The 14,972-nt window shown below is 44.2% G+C and overlaps 1 protein-coding gene across 1 annotated transcript in view; it reads right to left on the reverse strand.

The window, feature by feature from the left end:
* LOC122815150 (probable E3 ubiquitin-protein ligase HERC1) overlaps positions 1-14,972 on the reverse strand; it is a 5,886,073-nt gene that overhangs the window by 2,593,173 nt on the left and 3,277,928 nt on the right. The gene's annotated exons all lie outside the window — the stretch shown is intronic.

The following is a 14,972-nucleotide window of genomic DNA, read 5'->3' on the forward strand; positions in this document are numbered from 1 at the left end:
ACTGGAAAGATCAAATGGGAACATATTTTCTGGCAGTGAGATGAACTGGCTGACTTTAAGGATTCCCTACGGGATGCACTGATGGAGATGCTGAGTGAGCAGATTGGTCTGACTAGGGAGATTATTTTTCTGAGCTGAGATACAGAATCGGAATTGCCTAGGCATGGTAAGGCCTTGCTGTGTCTAACAATGGTGGCTGCCAAAAAAGCAATTACTATAAAATGGAAACCAAAATTTAAACCAACTATAGTAGAAGTCGTGAATAAAGTAACAGAGATAAAATAACTGAAACTGAGATCTTTAAAAAAGGGAAAGCGCAAACTACATAGGGAAAAAATGGGAATTGTGGGACCAATACATACAATCTAAGAATGAGGATTAAAAGGTGGCAGGTCTTAAATGAGCTATGTAATGTTTGACTGAAAAAGATTGGTTAGATAGAAAAAAACAAAAAAATATATTTTTCCCACCTTTTCTAAGCTAGTCTAGTCCAGTTTTCAGGTTCTGCTGAATTCAGGGCTGTGGTACAAGTTCCTGTGTTGCCCATATCCTTACTTGGATAGGAGGAAGTTTCTCTGTTCACCAGTGAGAGTGGGGAGCTTTGAGCAGCCTATCTGTCCCTGGAGGAGTGATCTCAGCCCAGCAACTAGTAGTTTATTGGCCATTTTGGGCTAATTTCTATCTCTTTCATCTCCCTGCCTTAAAACCCGCATTTGCGCGGTTTTGCGCTTGTATTCAACTCAGCAAAGCTCCTCATGGTGTCCTGCAGAGTACTACAAGTGGCAGAAAGACAAAGAGAGACTTTCAACTGATTTAAGTATTTTTTTTCCTGCATTTTTTTCCTGCGACTGTTAGTTTTCACCTAAAACGCGATCTACTAGCATTTCTGTACTCTAAAAAGCTATTTTCTGCTGAAATACCTGCTTTTTTGCTGTTTGCAATTTTAAAAGTCGTTTAAAGTAGTTTTTGTGTTAAAAGTATCTGTTTAACTGTTGTAGGCTACACACTCAAGTGCACTAGCCTGTTTAAAGCATTTAAAGTGTTTCTGTGTAGGTCATTAAACTATCTGTAAAAAAAAAAGAAAAAAAACAAAAAAAATATTCTTTTTCCTGCCTTTTCTAACCTAGTCTAGTCCAGTTTTCATGTTCTGCTGAATTCAGGGCTGTGGTACAAGTTCCTGTGTTGCCCATATCCTTACTTGGATAGGAGGAGGTTTCTCTGTTCACCAGTGAGAGTGGAGAGCTTTGAGCAGCCTATCTGTCCCTGGAGGAGTGGTCTCAGCCCAGTATCTCCTAGTTTATTGGCCGTTTTGGGCTAATTTCTATCTCTTTCCTTTCCCTTTCTCTTTCCCTGCCTTAAAACCTGTATTTGCACAGTTTTGCACGTCGCGCACCTCCGCGCAGCGCCGGTTAGCTACGGTTGAACTATTTCTGGCTCCACGAAGTCTGCTCTTCAATTTTTCCCTAGGAACAGGTCAAACTTTTAACTTAAGCACTCAAACCAGTTCCTTTTAAGTCCAGCACTTGCCCAAATATCCTAGTAAGCACCAACAAACGCTAGCACTACCCCCCTATACTATACAGAAGTACAGGACTCTCTATTAGTCCCTAACCGGACAATCAGTATAACTTCACTTATCTGTGCAGGCATGTCCAAAGGGCAGTGTCAGGTGTACTCTCCAGTCCAGCTGGTGAATCTGGGCATCTTCAGGCAATGTTACAATTGCCTCATGTACACAGACAACCCTCTCCTCCTTCCAACAAACGCAAATGTATGCGAGAGATGCAACTTTACAGCCAGGCTGGAGGCAAGGTTCTCTCAACCCAAGACTGCAACAGTCAGTCATGAGGAGAAGGGAAACACTTGCACCACACTACCAGTCTCACATAGACCAATTATTTCTGCACCAGACAATAACACACATAATAACACAAAAACATACTCGGAGGCTCTAAATAGAAATCTGCCAAAGCAGCAGAGACCTCCAAAGCAGACATCCAAACAACCTCCACACCCCAACAACAACCACATATCACATACTTCACAAAGTCAGTGTGTCACGCAATCACAGCCCTTAAGGCTAAACAACACACCCAATACACTAGTAATAGGCGACTCTATTGTCAGGCACACTGACTCACTAAACTGAACAAGGAGAAGGTCACTGTAAGCTGCCTGTCAGGTGCCAGGATCCGCCACATAACACAAGCACTCAGGTCACTTCACAACAGGTACAAATATGACTCTGTCATTGTCCATGTTGGTGTGAACGACCTGAGACGTACCTCCCTGGATTACATGAAAAGAGACATAGAGGAGCTCTCAGATCATGTAGTCCAGGCCAGTATGACCCTGACCCTGAGTAGCATCTTGCCCTCACCAAGAATGATGCCACAGCATAAAGATAAAATTATCAATTTTAACAATTGGCTAAGCTTTTGGTGTCGTTCAAAGGGGATCCAATGTCTGTCAGCCTGGGATGACATGCTCGACAAGCCTTGCTGCTTCGCCAGAGATGGCATGCACCTGTCGCCCCTGGGCTTTCGAATATTGGCCAAGGCTCTTGCCGCCCCCATAGTGCCTTTTTTAGGCAAGGTTCAAAAGACAAACCCACCTCCCATAAACAACACAAGCAACCAAAAACTGAGGGTAATGCTACTCAATGCCAGAAGTCTAAACATCAAAATGCACGCACTCGAGGCACTCCTCAGTAAGGAGGGAGTCGATATATATGCAGTAACATAAACCTGGTTCAAGGATCCAGAGAGCACCCCAGCACTACCAGGATACAACTCTTACCATACCTTTCGGCCCCAAAACCCAGACCGAATTACAAAAGGCGGAGGTGTATCCATTTTCATCAAGGATTCCCACACCTCCAGGCTAGTAGCACAGCACGAGGCCTCGGAGACCATCCATGTGCAAATAACAGTGGGCAAAACTGCTTTTAAATTTTTAGCCTGCTATAGATCACCCACCTTGTCTCAAGACCCCCACTCAGCATTCTTGAGAACACTGGAAAATATGAAGATCCTACCCAACACCATGATATTGGGTGATTTCAACTACCCAAGCATAGACTGGGAAAATTACTCAAGTCAGAGTTTATAAACTCAAACGCCCTGGAACAACTGATTACCACTCCCATGAGAGGTGACAACATATTGGACTTGATCATCACCAACATGGGAGATTAATGTTCCACACCAGAGGTAAACCCGTCACTGGTAAGATCAGACCATAAACTAATCACGCTAGCAATCCACATCCCGACCCCACTCCGAGTCAAGGAAACCACTGTAAAAAAACTTTTCAAAAGCAAACTTCACACTTCTCAGGACTGAGGTGGAAAGATTCAAAGCCCCATTGCTAAGAGATAATGCAGCCCAAACCACAGAATCCTTTACAAATGCTTTCTATGTGCACCTACAAGAATGCATGGATCAAGCCATCCCAAGCAAAACAAAGACTCACTCATCCAAAATGAGGAAACCAGTCTGGTGGACCCCAGCCATAAATAAGCTCTACAATAGAAGGAGGAAACTATTACAGGATAGAGCAAAATCCCAAAAAGGGAAGGCATCCCTAATCAGTACCAGCAAGACACTACAATCCCTCATAAAATCATCCAAAGCCAACTTCTAAAGAAAAATTGCCAAAGACGCTAAAGATAATCTCAAAGCCTTCTTTAGCTATGTCAAGAATCTAAGTGGCAACTCTCAGATATGCTCTGAGATAGTGCAAAATGACAAAAAATACACTGAACCAACTGATATTGCCAACATCCTGGCTGACAGGTTCAGTGCAAACTTTACCCCCCCCCCCCTCACCCCCAAAAGGGCCAGAGTCCATTCCAGATGATTGTAGAGCTCCAGACATCACAGACACACAGGTGAAAACAGCCCTTTCCAAAGCAAAAAAAACAGCATCAATGGGACTGGATGGCATCCCAGGCTGCGTCTTACACGAGCTCCAAAATGAACTAACCCCTCACCTAAACTCACTGTTCAAACTCAGCCTCACCAGAGGCTATGTACCCAAAGAATGGCATACAGCAGCAGTTATCCCACTCCACAAAGGCGGTGCCACAACGGACCCTGGGAACTATCGCCCTATAAGTCTGACTAGCTTGGTCTGCAAAGCCATGGAGCGCATCATCATGGAACTCATCAACAGAGACATCGGGAACCTCCAGACACTGGACCCTACCCAATTTGGCTTTGTTAAAGGAAGATCCTGCCTCCTAAACCTGGTCGACTTCTTTGAAATAGTGACCAAGGCCATAGATGAGGGAAAGGTAGTCCACACAGCCTACCTGGACCTCGCAAAGGCCTTCAACACCATTCCCCACTCAGGCATTATAGATAAGCTCACCAGCTTGAACATTAACCCCTACGTCACGAGATGGGTTGCAAACTGGCTCATGGATAGAACTCACATAGTCAGAGTTGCGGGTGTTATGTCCGACTCCAAACCGGTTACAAGTGGCATCCCACAGGGCTCGGTCCTCGGACCACTCCTGTTCGGTATATACTTCTCTGAGGTACAGGCAAGCACGGGAGGACTGTGGCTGAACAAGTTTGCAGATGACTGCAAACTGGGGGCCATAATCGACTCCCCGGCTGACACAGACATCCTCCAGAAGGGTCTCACGGAGACGAATACCTGGTGTCAGAATCATGGCCTTAAGCTAAATGCTAAAAAGTGCATAGTCATCCCCTTTGGTAAGAACAAAGTGCCCACAAACTACGACATAGGAGGTAGTCCACTAAGTACAGAAGATATAATTAGGGACTTAGGGACACAAGTAGATAGCAACCTCTCCTTTGACAATCACATTGCCAAAGTGGTTAGAAAATCCTTCTACGTAGCCCACCTAATTACAAAAGGGTTGGCATCTAGATCAAGAGAGGTTATTGTGCCCCTCTACTCATCGCTCATCAGGCCCATAAAAGAGTACAATGACCCATTTGGGATGTACCTTACTCGACATCTGCAACAGCTGGAAAGATCCCAGAAGTACCTCACCAAGAGGATCATGGGCCTCAAACAGTTGCCCTATGCAGCCAGGCTAAAGAAACTCCAGCTCTACTCGGTTGCTTACCACCTTCTCAGAGGAGACCTCTGCCTTACGTACAAGGCCATGTCTAGCCCTGAATTAATGGACATGCTCCACCTAAAGAAAACCAAATCTCTTAGAGCCACATGCTCTAGGAATTTAAACCTCAGCACAACAATTAATAGGACATGCTGAAGGGACAGATTCCTGTCCCAGAGACTTCCCTCGCTCTGGAATAGAATCCCAGTCTATGTTAGGCAAAGCCCCTCACTGACACTCTTCAAGAGAAATCTTGACAAGTGGATGGGAAATCGTAAAGTTACACCTGAGATTACATCAGTGGCCCTGCTGGACAGAGGCCCAGGAAACTAATCTAAAAGGGAGGTGAAAGCCAACACACTCTGTCTAGGCTTATAAATGCCCTTGGGCAGATAGCCTAGTACCTACCTATGATCCTATAAGTGATGTATAATGTTTGCAACTGGGAGAGTGTCTGTATGGATTGTGATGTAAAATGCTTGCAACTAGGGTTGTGTCGGTGTGGTTTGTTTTCATTTGTATAAGTGCATGACTGCCTATATAGTAAGTGATAGTTTAATAAAGATGTTTCTTGTTTAAAAAAAAAAAAGAAAAAAGGCAGAAACTGAATAATTTATGTAATATTGTTTAGGTTATATGACATATAGCAACATATGTGAAGAAAAAAAGAAGTTATGTACTCACCATAATGTTCCATGTGAGTTGTTCCATCTCACCTTCATTCTTCACTGATGGGTTCGGAGCCAATCCTCGGCTCCGACACGGCCGTTTAGCAAAGCTCAAAGAATACCAGTAGCTCGAGACCAAGCCCCTTATCCCATGATGCATTGCTGGAATTACCTCAGATCTTGTCTGCTGCGTGCACCATATGCTAGTAAGAGGACCAATCTCCCCAGACAGGAAGAAACATTGAATAACCAGGATGAAGTCAGTCTCCAGGTCAACCGTCAGCCAGCTGGGGGAAGGAGGGAGGGACGTGAGAATGAAGGTGAGATAGAACATCTCACATGGAACATTATGGTGAGTACATAACTTCTTTATGTGAAGTTGTTCAATATCGCTGTTCATTCTTCACTGAAGGGTATTGTCGCTAGCACCATAAATCCTGGGTGGCTCACGGGAGTACATGTTTCAGGACCGTAGAACCAAAGGAAGCCCTGTCCCTGGAGACCTTGTCCAATTTATAATGAGTGATAAAAGTGTGAGGTTTAGACCAAGTGGCTGCAGCACAGATATTGTCAAGAGGTAACTTGGCTTGAAAGGCTGAAGCAGAGACTGCTCTGGTTGAATGCACCTTCACTTTATGCAACAAAGACCTATTAGCAGATGAGTAAGTGTAGGTGATACATTCTGAAAGCCACTTAGAAAGAGTTGTTTTAGCCACTGTTCTACCTTTTCTGGCTTCAGAAAATGAAACAAAAAGTTGGTCTGACTTTCTAAAGTCTTTTGTTCTGTCCAGATAATATCTAAGCTGTCTGTGAACATCAAGTTTGTGCAGCATGTATTCTAAATTGTTGGTATGGTTGGGGGAAAAAAGGGCATTTATGTTTGTCTCAGAACATACTTTAGGCAAAAAAGAAGGGATAGTCCTAAGAGATACTCTGTCAGGATGAAAAATCATATATGGAGGCTTGATAGATAATGCCTGAAGCTCTGACACTCTGCAGGCAGAAGTAATGGCCACTAGAAAAATAGTTTTCCATGACAGAAACTTGAGCTCACAAGAAGATGCTAGTTCAAAGGGAGAAAGAATAATATGGGAAAGCATGAAATTCAAACTCCAGGGAAAATAAGGAGTCTTCACTGGAGGTCTCATGTGAAAAGTACCTTTGAGGAAGGCCTTTGATAACTGGTGTTGCATAATATTCAGTCCATCAATACCTAGATGGAAATTAGACATAGCTGCTAACTGGACCCTAACGGTAGCAGCTGCAGCTCCTTCATGAAAAATCTCGGTCAAGAATTCTAGAATGGATGACAATGGAGCTTGGTAAGGATCAAGGTTTTTGTTAGAAGCCCAAATGGAAAATCTTTTCCACTTACTTCGATACAATTTTCTGATGGAAGGTTTGTGGGAATCCAACAAAATTTTGACTTGTGTCATCTGAAAGATTATGAAGCCTGGCTATACGGGGAACTGGAGCAGCCAAGCAGTTAGCTTCAGTGACTGCAAGGAAGGATGGAGGTCCCCTGACGGGTGTGTCAGAAGGTCTGGAACTGGGTCCAGGGTCCATGGATCCTCCAAGAGATGACGGTAAAGAAATGGAAACCAAATCTGCCGAGGCCAATGAGGGGCTATAAGAATGACAGTCCTTCCCAGCGACTTCACTTTCTGTAAAAATCTGGGTATCAGAGGAATTGGGGGAAATGCACAGAGGAGACCCGGGGGTCAATCGTGTATGAGTGCATCTCTCGGGGGTTCTCCCGGAGGGGGGATCAGGGAAAATTAGCTTCTGCATTTGGTGTTGATGTGGCTGCCAAAAGGATCGCAACAAGGCTGGCCCCATTTGCAGAAAATCTTGTCCGCAATCTCTTGTTTAAGGGACCACTCGTGTGGCAACAATATTGCCCTGTTCAGCTTGTCTGCTATCTCGTTGGATCTCCCCAGGATGTGCATTGCCAACAGAAAGCGACTGGGATGACACAGCCCACTGCCAAACTTTGAGGACTTCTCGGCAAATGAGGTAAGACTTGGTCCCACCCTGTTTGTTCAAATACCAGACCACTGACATGCTGTCTGTCTGTATGGCAATTGTCCCTAGAGGATGAGAGTCCTGAAAGTACTGCAATGCCAGAAGTACTGCTCTCATCTCTAGGACACTGATATGCAAATGTGACTCTTGATCCATCCATGTGCCTTGGGCAGTCTTTCTCTGAAAATGCCCCCCTATCAGGGAAGCATCCGTGGTCACAGTGGCTGCTGGAGGGGGAAGTACAAAGGGGCGTCCTATTGTAACATGTAGAGACGTCAACCACCACTGAAGATCCCTCTTGCAAGAGTTTGTAATAAGAATCATATAGTTCACTGGCAACTCGTGGTAAGACCATTGAGTGAACAGGAGCCATTGAAGAATCCGCATATGCATCCTCGCCAATGGAATGGCTAAAATTGCTGCCACCATCAAACCTAGAACTTTCAAGACCTCTGCGGCTGGAGCTCTGTTCTTTGAAACCAGTAATGTGATGTGTTGGTGAAGAATTGATACCCTTTCGACTGGAAGATGTAGAGTGGTGTTTGAAGTGTCTAACTCTGCCCCTATAAAGACAATATGCTGCGATGGCAACAAGGCAGACTTTTCGAAGTTGACCGTAATGCCTAAGTGGTTGCAGAGTCTCAGAGTGGATTCTGTTGCCTGAATCAGTTGATGCCTGGTGGTAGAGGTAAGGAGCCAATCATCTAGGTATGGAAACACCTGAAATCCTAGCCGCCTCAAGTGAGCCATGACCACTGCCATACATTTGGTAAAAACTCTGGGGGCTGTAGTGAGACCAAAGGGCAGGGCTCAAAACTGGTAGTGACTGGCTCCCAGCTGGAAACGCAGATGATCTCTTGATGGTCTGGCCATTTTTATGTGGTAGTGCGCATCCTTGAGATCAATCGAGCACATCCAATTGTCCTTCCCTAAAAAGGGGAGTATGGACTGAAGCATGACCATCCGAAACTTCTCTTTTTTTTACAAATTGCTTCAGTCTGCTGGGGTCCAAAATGGGTCTCCAGTCCCCTGTTTTCTTTGGAACCAAAAAGAATCTTGAGTAAGTTCTGAATCCTGTTTGGTCTGCTGGGACTGGTTGGATGACTTTTTTCTAGCAACTTGCGGACCTCTATGGTTGCTTGTTCCTGTAACTGGGTGGAACGTCCGGGATTCTCTTGATGGGAATGGGTGGAGAGGAGAACGGTATGAAATATCCTCTGGAAATGATGCTTTGTACCCATCTGTCATTTGTCATATCAAACCAGGCTTCTGGGTACAAAGATAAGTGACCCCCGACCACCTCCAGAGAAGGACAGTCGGGCCTCCTCTTAGGAGTGCTCATAGAGTTGGCCAGAAAAATTAACTCTGTCACCCTGGTGTTGTGGACCCCCTGTGCCGTGAGGGCAGCGTCTTCCATTATTACCTCCTCCTCTGCCCCTGGAGGAAGGTTCTCTATGTGTGTCCTGAAAGGCTCCTTGGGCTTTATGGAACCACATCTTTCCTCCCCTTTGGCCTTTGGGGTAAGGTCAAGTAGGGGTAGAAAAGCGGACTCCGACAGCAGACAGAGTCTTTCCCTACTGTTCACACCTGATCAATGTTTGCTTTACCTTAGGCCCAAACAAGGATGAGCCATCAAATGGGGTATTTACGAATGAAGACTTGAAGGGCTCTGCGAAAGAAGAGAGGCACATCCAGACATGCCTAAGAACAGCAATCCCTGCTCCTGCAGCCCTACTTGACCCATCTGCTGCATATGATATGAGACGCATGGACAAGTTCGCAATGGCATTAAGGGTAGCAAGCTGGGCAGAAACCTCGTCATTGACACCTGCAGCTACAGCACCCTGAAGAGCATCTCCCAACTCCTTAAGGAGGTCTCCTTGCAGTCTGGTGAAATGGGTCAGATAGTTTAGTGATCAAAGGATGAAAGTCGCTGAACTGAACATGCATTTCCCACATCTATCCATGATCCTAGAATCTCTGCTAGGAGGATGGATAGACGCAGAAGTTTCAGACAATTCCTTCTTGGTGGCTGCCGCCACCACCACCATGGCACCAATGGGACTCCCCTTAGACAAAAAGGTTTTATCCGTGGGGCAGAGATAAACTTATTTGGCCTCCAAGGGACAGGTTCCATGGACTCCGGAGACTCCCATGCCCTAAAAGAGACCAGTTGCATAAGCTCATCATAGGATGGAGACACCCAGGAGATGGAAGGTTGAGACCCAAAAGCCTTCAGAAGAACCGACTCGTCCTCAGTAGGGTTTTTGGACTGCCAATCACCCCTCTGCCAAAGGATCTCAAGGATCTCTGCAAAGGAGATGTCCTCAGAGAGGGATTGAGGGGACCCTTCTGACTCATTCAAGTCAGTGTCAGATGTCAATGACTCCTGTGGGGAGTCCTAGTGCCTCCTCTTGCACACTCTCTTTCTGGGAACTTCCTCAGTGGGAACCTCTGGGGAAGTCTCAGAAGAGCAGGGGACGCCCAGTGGGGCTACCTGAGGCTCCAGGTCTCCACGCTTGGGGTGGCCGATGGAAGGAGAAGCAGACACCGGCACTTTAGGGGAAGAAGATGCCAGACCTAGTGATGAGGAAGTCTTAGGAGACAGTACTCGCTTCATGGCTTCGAAGGCATCACGACTCTGATGAGAAGGAGTTGATGGACCTGAAGGAACCGTGATTCCCTCCAGCATCAATGCCATGGGCTCCACCCCCGAGGTAGGAGCCGAGCTCACCCGCGTCGAGGCCCCGAGAGGAAGAGTCAGTACAGGTCAGTGCAACTATTCTCCCCGGACCCGACCGGAGAGTGTCGGCTCCTAGAGCCCCCAGTCGGCGCCGAGGATGTCCGAGTAGATGGAGCCGATGACACTGGGACAGGTGTTGGCTCCAAGGGTTCTACAACCATCAGGTCAGTCTCTTCTGGCTCTGAAAATCCGCTACGGCTCGGAGGAGGAGCAGTCGATTTCTGGGTAGTAATCTTCAGTTCTGACACCTGGGTTGGAGCCAACAGCAATTTAGCTAGGCCTAGTCCCTTTAAGAGCTTCTGTACCAGCCGATCCATGTCCGAATCAGAAAAACTAAGAGAGGACCTGGAGCAATGCACCGATGGTCCCGACTGGAGTAATGGAGAAGAAGGAGATTCGGAGACCGGTTCCAAGGCAGTGTCCCGGGTCCAAAAGGAAAAGACTGTCGGCTCCGAAGGCTGTGGAGCCGAAGTCACAGCAAGTTCCACTTTCTTAGACTTCTTTGACTTAGAGACTGAAGAGGATTTGGAGGACTTTGATGACTTGCTGGCTCCATCCTGGTCAGTCAAAGCTTCCACAAAGTCGTGCTTAAGAAGACCCCTATCCATGAGCTTTCTCTTCCTCTCAGCAAGCACTCTAGTGGAAAAGGAGTGGCAGATACTGCAGGACTCCTGAAAGTGCACCTCACTCAGACAATAAACACATCTTTTGTCCACAGTCAGGACATTTTTTGAAACCAGACTTAGGATGTCTGTCTTTATCTTCCGACATAATAAGAAACAAGAAAAATACCTAACTACCAAAATGCACTAAACTACACTACTAAAGGCCGAAGCCCACACTAGCAAAGAAAGGCCACTAAAACTAACAAGGCCCAAAAAAGATAATACTATTCTGGATAAGGGAAACAGTAAGCAATAGAGAAGATTTGAAATATGTGAAAAATTTTTAAGAAAAACTTGTTATTTCGTTGAAAAAGTCCTGAGCAGAGCTGGAAACCAAGAGATCAGTGCCACGGCAAACAAGATCTGAGGTAATTCCAGCACTACATCATGGGATAAGGGACTTGGTCTTGAGCTACTGGTAATCTTTGAGCTTTACTAAACGGCCGTGTCAGAGCTGAGGATCGGCACCGAACCCATCAGTGAAGAATGAACGGCGAGATTGAACAACTTCACATTGTTTGTTATATTAATTATAGTGTGATTACTTTTATATGAATGTAAATTTGCCTATGTCACAAGTGATAATTCAGTAAAGATATTTGTAAAAAAAAAAGTACTGCTGGACTGAGTTTTACTCCGGAATGTTCGGAACTATTTACATTGAAGTCCAGTCTGCAAATCTGTAGTAACCAGCAATTGAATGTATACAACATAATGGGTTACTGTTGCTCTTAGTTTGGTTGCAAGAGGAAGGAAGATACCATTATTCACTAGGTTATACAAGATGATAGGACAGTAGGGTATGCAGCTCTCTCCATGACAAGGAAAAGACTGGCAATCTCAAGTAACTGTCTGAAAGGTTTATAAAGCAACAAAATGTGTTTTAAACTTTTTGAGGCTTTTTCTGCAGTGGTATTGTTGCCATGTGATATTAGGGGGAGGTTACATTCTAATTTAGGGACTAGCATACTTTTTAGTAATGCCTACCTGAGGTAGCATAGTGTAGCGTCAAATCTGTATTTGATCTTTTCCTGGTAAACTTTCCAAGTGTGTGAGTATTTAGCAGACATACAGGATATCATGATACCACTGTTATGCCACTGCAAAATACTCAATATATCTCATTCAGTCTTTGCTTTCATGCTGTAAACTAATTTTAATGTCCAAGCATCTTACCAGCCAAATGACCTAAAACATTAGGAGGTATTACTTCCTTAAGAGTTGCATTTGAAATGGACTTTTGCATCTTATTTTTATATTCACAGCAGTAATTGTTGACTCAAAACACTTTACTTGGTAGACTAATGTGTTAACAATGTCACACATAACTCTTTTGATTGCCTTTTAGCACTGGTGTTTCACATGAATCTTGAGACAAAATACTACACTTTTTGTGGTTACTTTTAATTTAACAGTGTGATCATTAGCAGAATTTGTGACCAGCAGTCTGACTTGGATCCTTATCTCAATGCCTTTGATGCATTTTCAGACTTCACTGTGTCATCTCTAAAGTTCATTGTCATGTTTCTTTTCACCAATAAGCTCATTCCTTTGAACATTTTCTATTTTCTATTGCAGATCTTTCTGAAATGACTCCATACAGCACAGATTCTACAAAACTATTTAAAACCAGGATGATGCTTCTTTTCTTGCTTATAGCCATACCTAATTTGAGAGGTGTGAGTTTTCACTGCATATTTTCTGTGCACCTCATGGTTCTGTTTCTTGCAGACATTGCTGTTACAACAGACTTTCACTGTTTTTTCACATTTTGGGCTTTTTATCTGATGCCCATTATATCTTACAAATACCAGTTCTTCTGTTAATTCTTTTACACATACTGTCAATTACGTTTGCTCTGCACATATAGCATCTGATAACTATGGGTCTGCTTCTCTTAACAGTCTTAACGTTGTTTCATCATGTGTTAAATTTTCAAATTATTCTGACGCTTACTAATTAACCATGCAACAAACCAAATTCACAACTTTTGGTTTGATTTTTTTAGATCAGTACCGTAAGCAAGTATCTGAAGTCTCTATATGCCCCACACCCCACCCCAATAAAGACCAAACAGTGAATAAATAGCAATTTCCTTCCAGGCTGCCATACTCTCTGAACATCTCTCTAACTGCTGTTGTTATACTTCTCTCCTATTAAGAAAAATAAAACAAGTAATATGCTCTATGCTTCTTCTGCAGCAATATGCAGAACTGTGGCATGCTTTTCTGCTCAGAATAATGAACAGATTTAATTTCTGGATCCAAAGCTTTTAACTTTCTGCTCAGTTGCCTTGTAATGAGAAAATTCCTTGTGGATGCAGGTAGAATATCGTCTGATTACAAATCATACTTCTGTACACATTTATACATTTCCTAACTCTGATACCACATAACATCTGGAAGTATATTAGAATGCTCAGTGTACAACTGAAATATTGCACCATCCTCCATGTGGTGCTTGTTCAGAATGATTTTGTAGAAGAAAGGTGTACCACATGACATGCAACTCATTGACCTAGACACAGAATATTTAGAGCTAACATACCCCACATACTACTCCTCAGCAAAGGAGTCACATAGAACTTCTTAATCACCATGCAATGTAACTAAGGGAGTGCTCAAGGCACAAAGAGTTCCAGGGAATCTATGTACATGGCTATTAGAAGACAATTATCCAGACAGAAAAACATGGAGATCCTTTCACCTGCACAGCTCTGGTGGCAATTTATCCTAGTAAATATTTATAATGATATGGTAACTAAACTTGTTTTCTGATACTAGGATATCCAGTAGTTCAAGGAAATGTACTTGTTAGATTAGAAATAAAGCTAGGGGATTTTGGATGAATATTGAAACATCCCCTCCAGCTGCGGTGGTGGTGCTGCGGTAGCATTGTCACCTCACAATAAGACGTTGTCCTGTTCGATTCTCAGCTAAAGCGTCTTCTGTGTGGAGACATGGGTGAATGGGCATACCTTCGTTGAAGGTTGTGCATCAAGCCTGGCAAGTCGGTACGTAAAAATCTACTGCCAATCATTAGCGGACCGGAGTTCCGCTGTGGCGACCCCTAACCGGGAAAAGCTGAAAGATACAACAACAACATTGATACATCCCCTCCAGATACCCTCTCTTTTCCCCACAAGAAGATCTGAATGAATGGCAGGCACTAAATCCAACAACAGAAACGTGTATGCACAGAAGGACTAGGAAGGCTTCAAGGCTGGGCAGGTCCTTGTTTTGATGTCTAGCACTGAGCAGTACCAAACTTATACTGGCTTGAAAGGTCAGTAAGACTGACTCTGCCTAAAAAGGCACTACTAGGGTAGAGTGTGCTTTTGTCAATATGAGGACTGAGCAGGGAGGATTGTTGACCATCTCTACCTCAGATGACACACATTTGTGCTTACCTTACAGACACAAGGTGCAGGGTTTGATTCTCACAGGGGGTAACTGGCTAGGCTTAAAATGGCCCACAAGGGCAGTTAGTCTAGTACTAACCTATGAACCTATTACTGGATCCCTCTTGAATAATGTCAGTTATGGAGTCAAATGTTAGTCACCTGTTTTCTACCTGTACTGTGGCATAATTTGTGGTAATATCAAGATGGTATTTAAGACTAGCTACTTCTCAGCCTCTGCCATAAATACTTGAAAGCTCAGCAATAAGTTTCGGTATCTTCGCCTAGTGTGGCGCTCCTAAGATTATTCTCTCCCACAAAAGCTACAACCATGTCATATGCATAAATAGGTGAAAGGATCTAACAGCCCAAG

This window comes from Protopterus annectens, chromosome 1.part1 (genome assembly GCF_019279795.1).
Source record: "Protopterus annectens isolate FY-2018-M chromosome 1.part1, PAN1.0, whole genome shotgun sequence".
NCBI classification, from domain to species: domain Eukaryota; kingdom Metazoa; phylum Chordata; order Ceratodontiformes; family Protopteridae; genus Protopterus; species Protopterus annectens.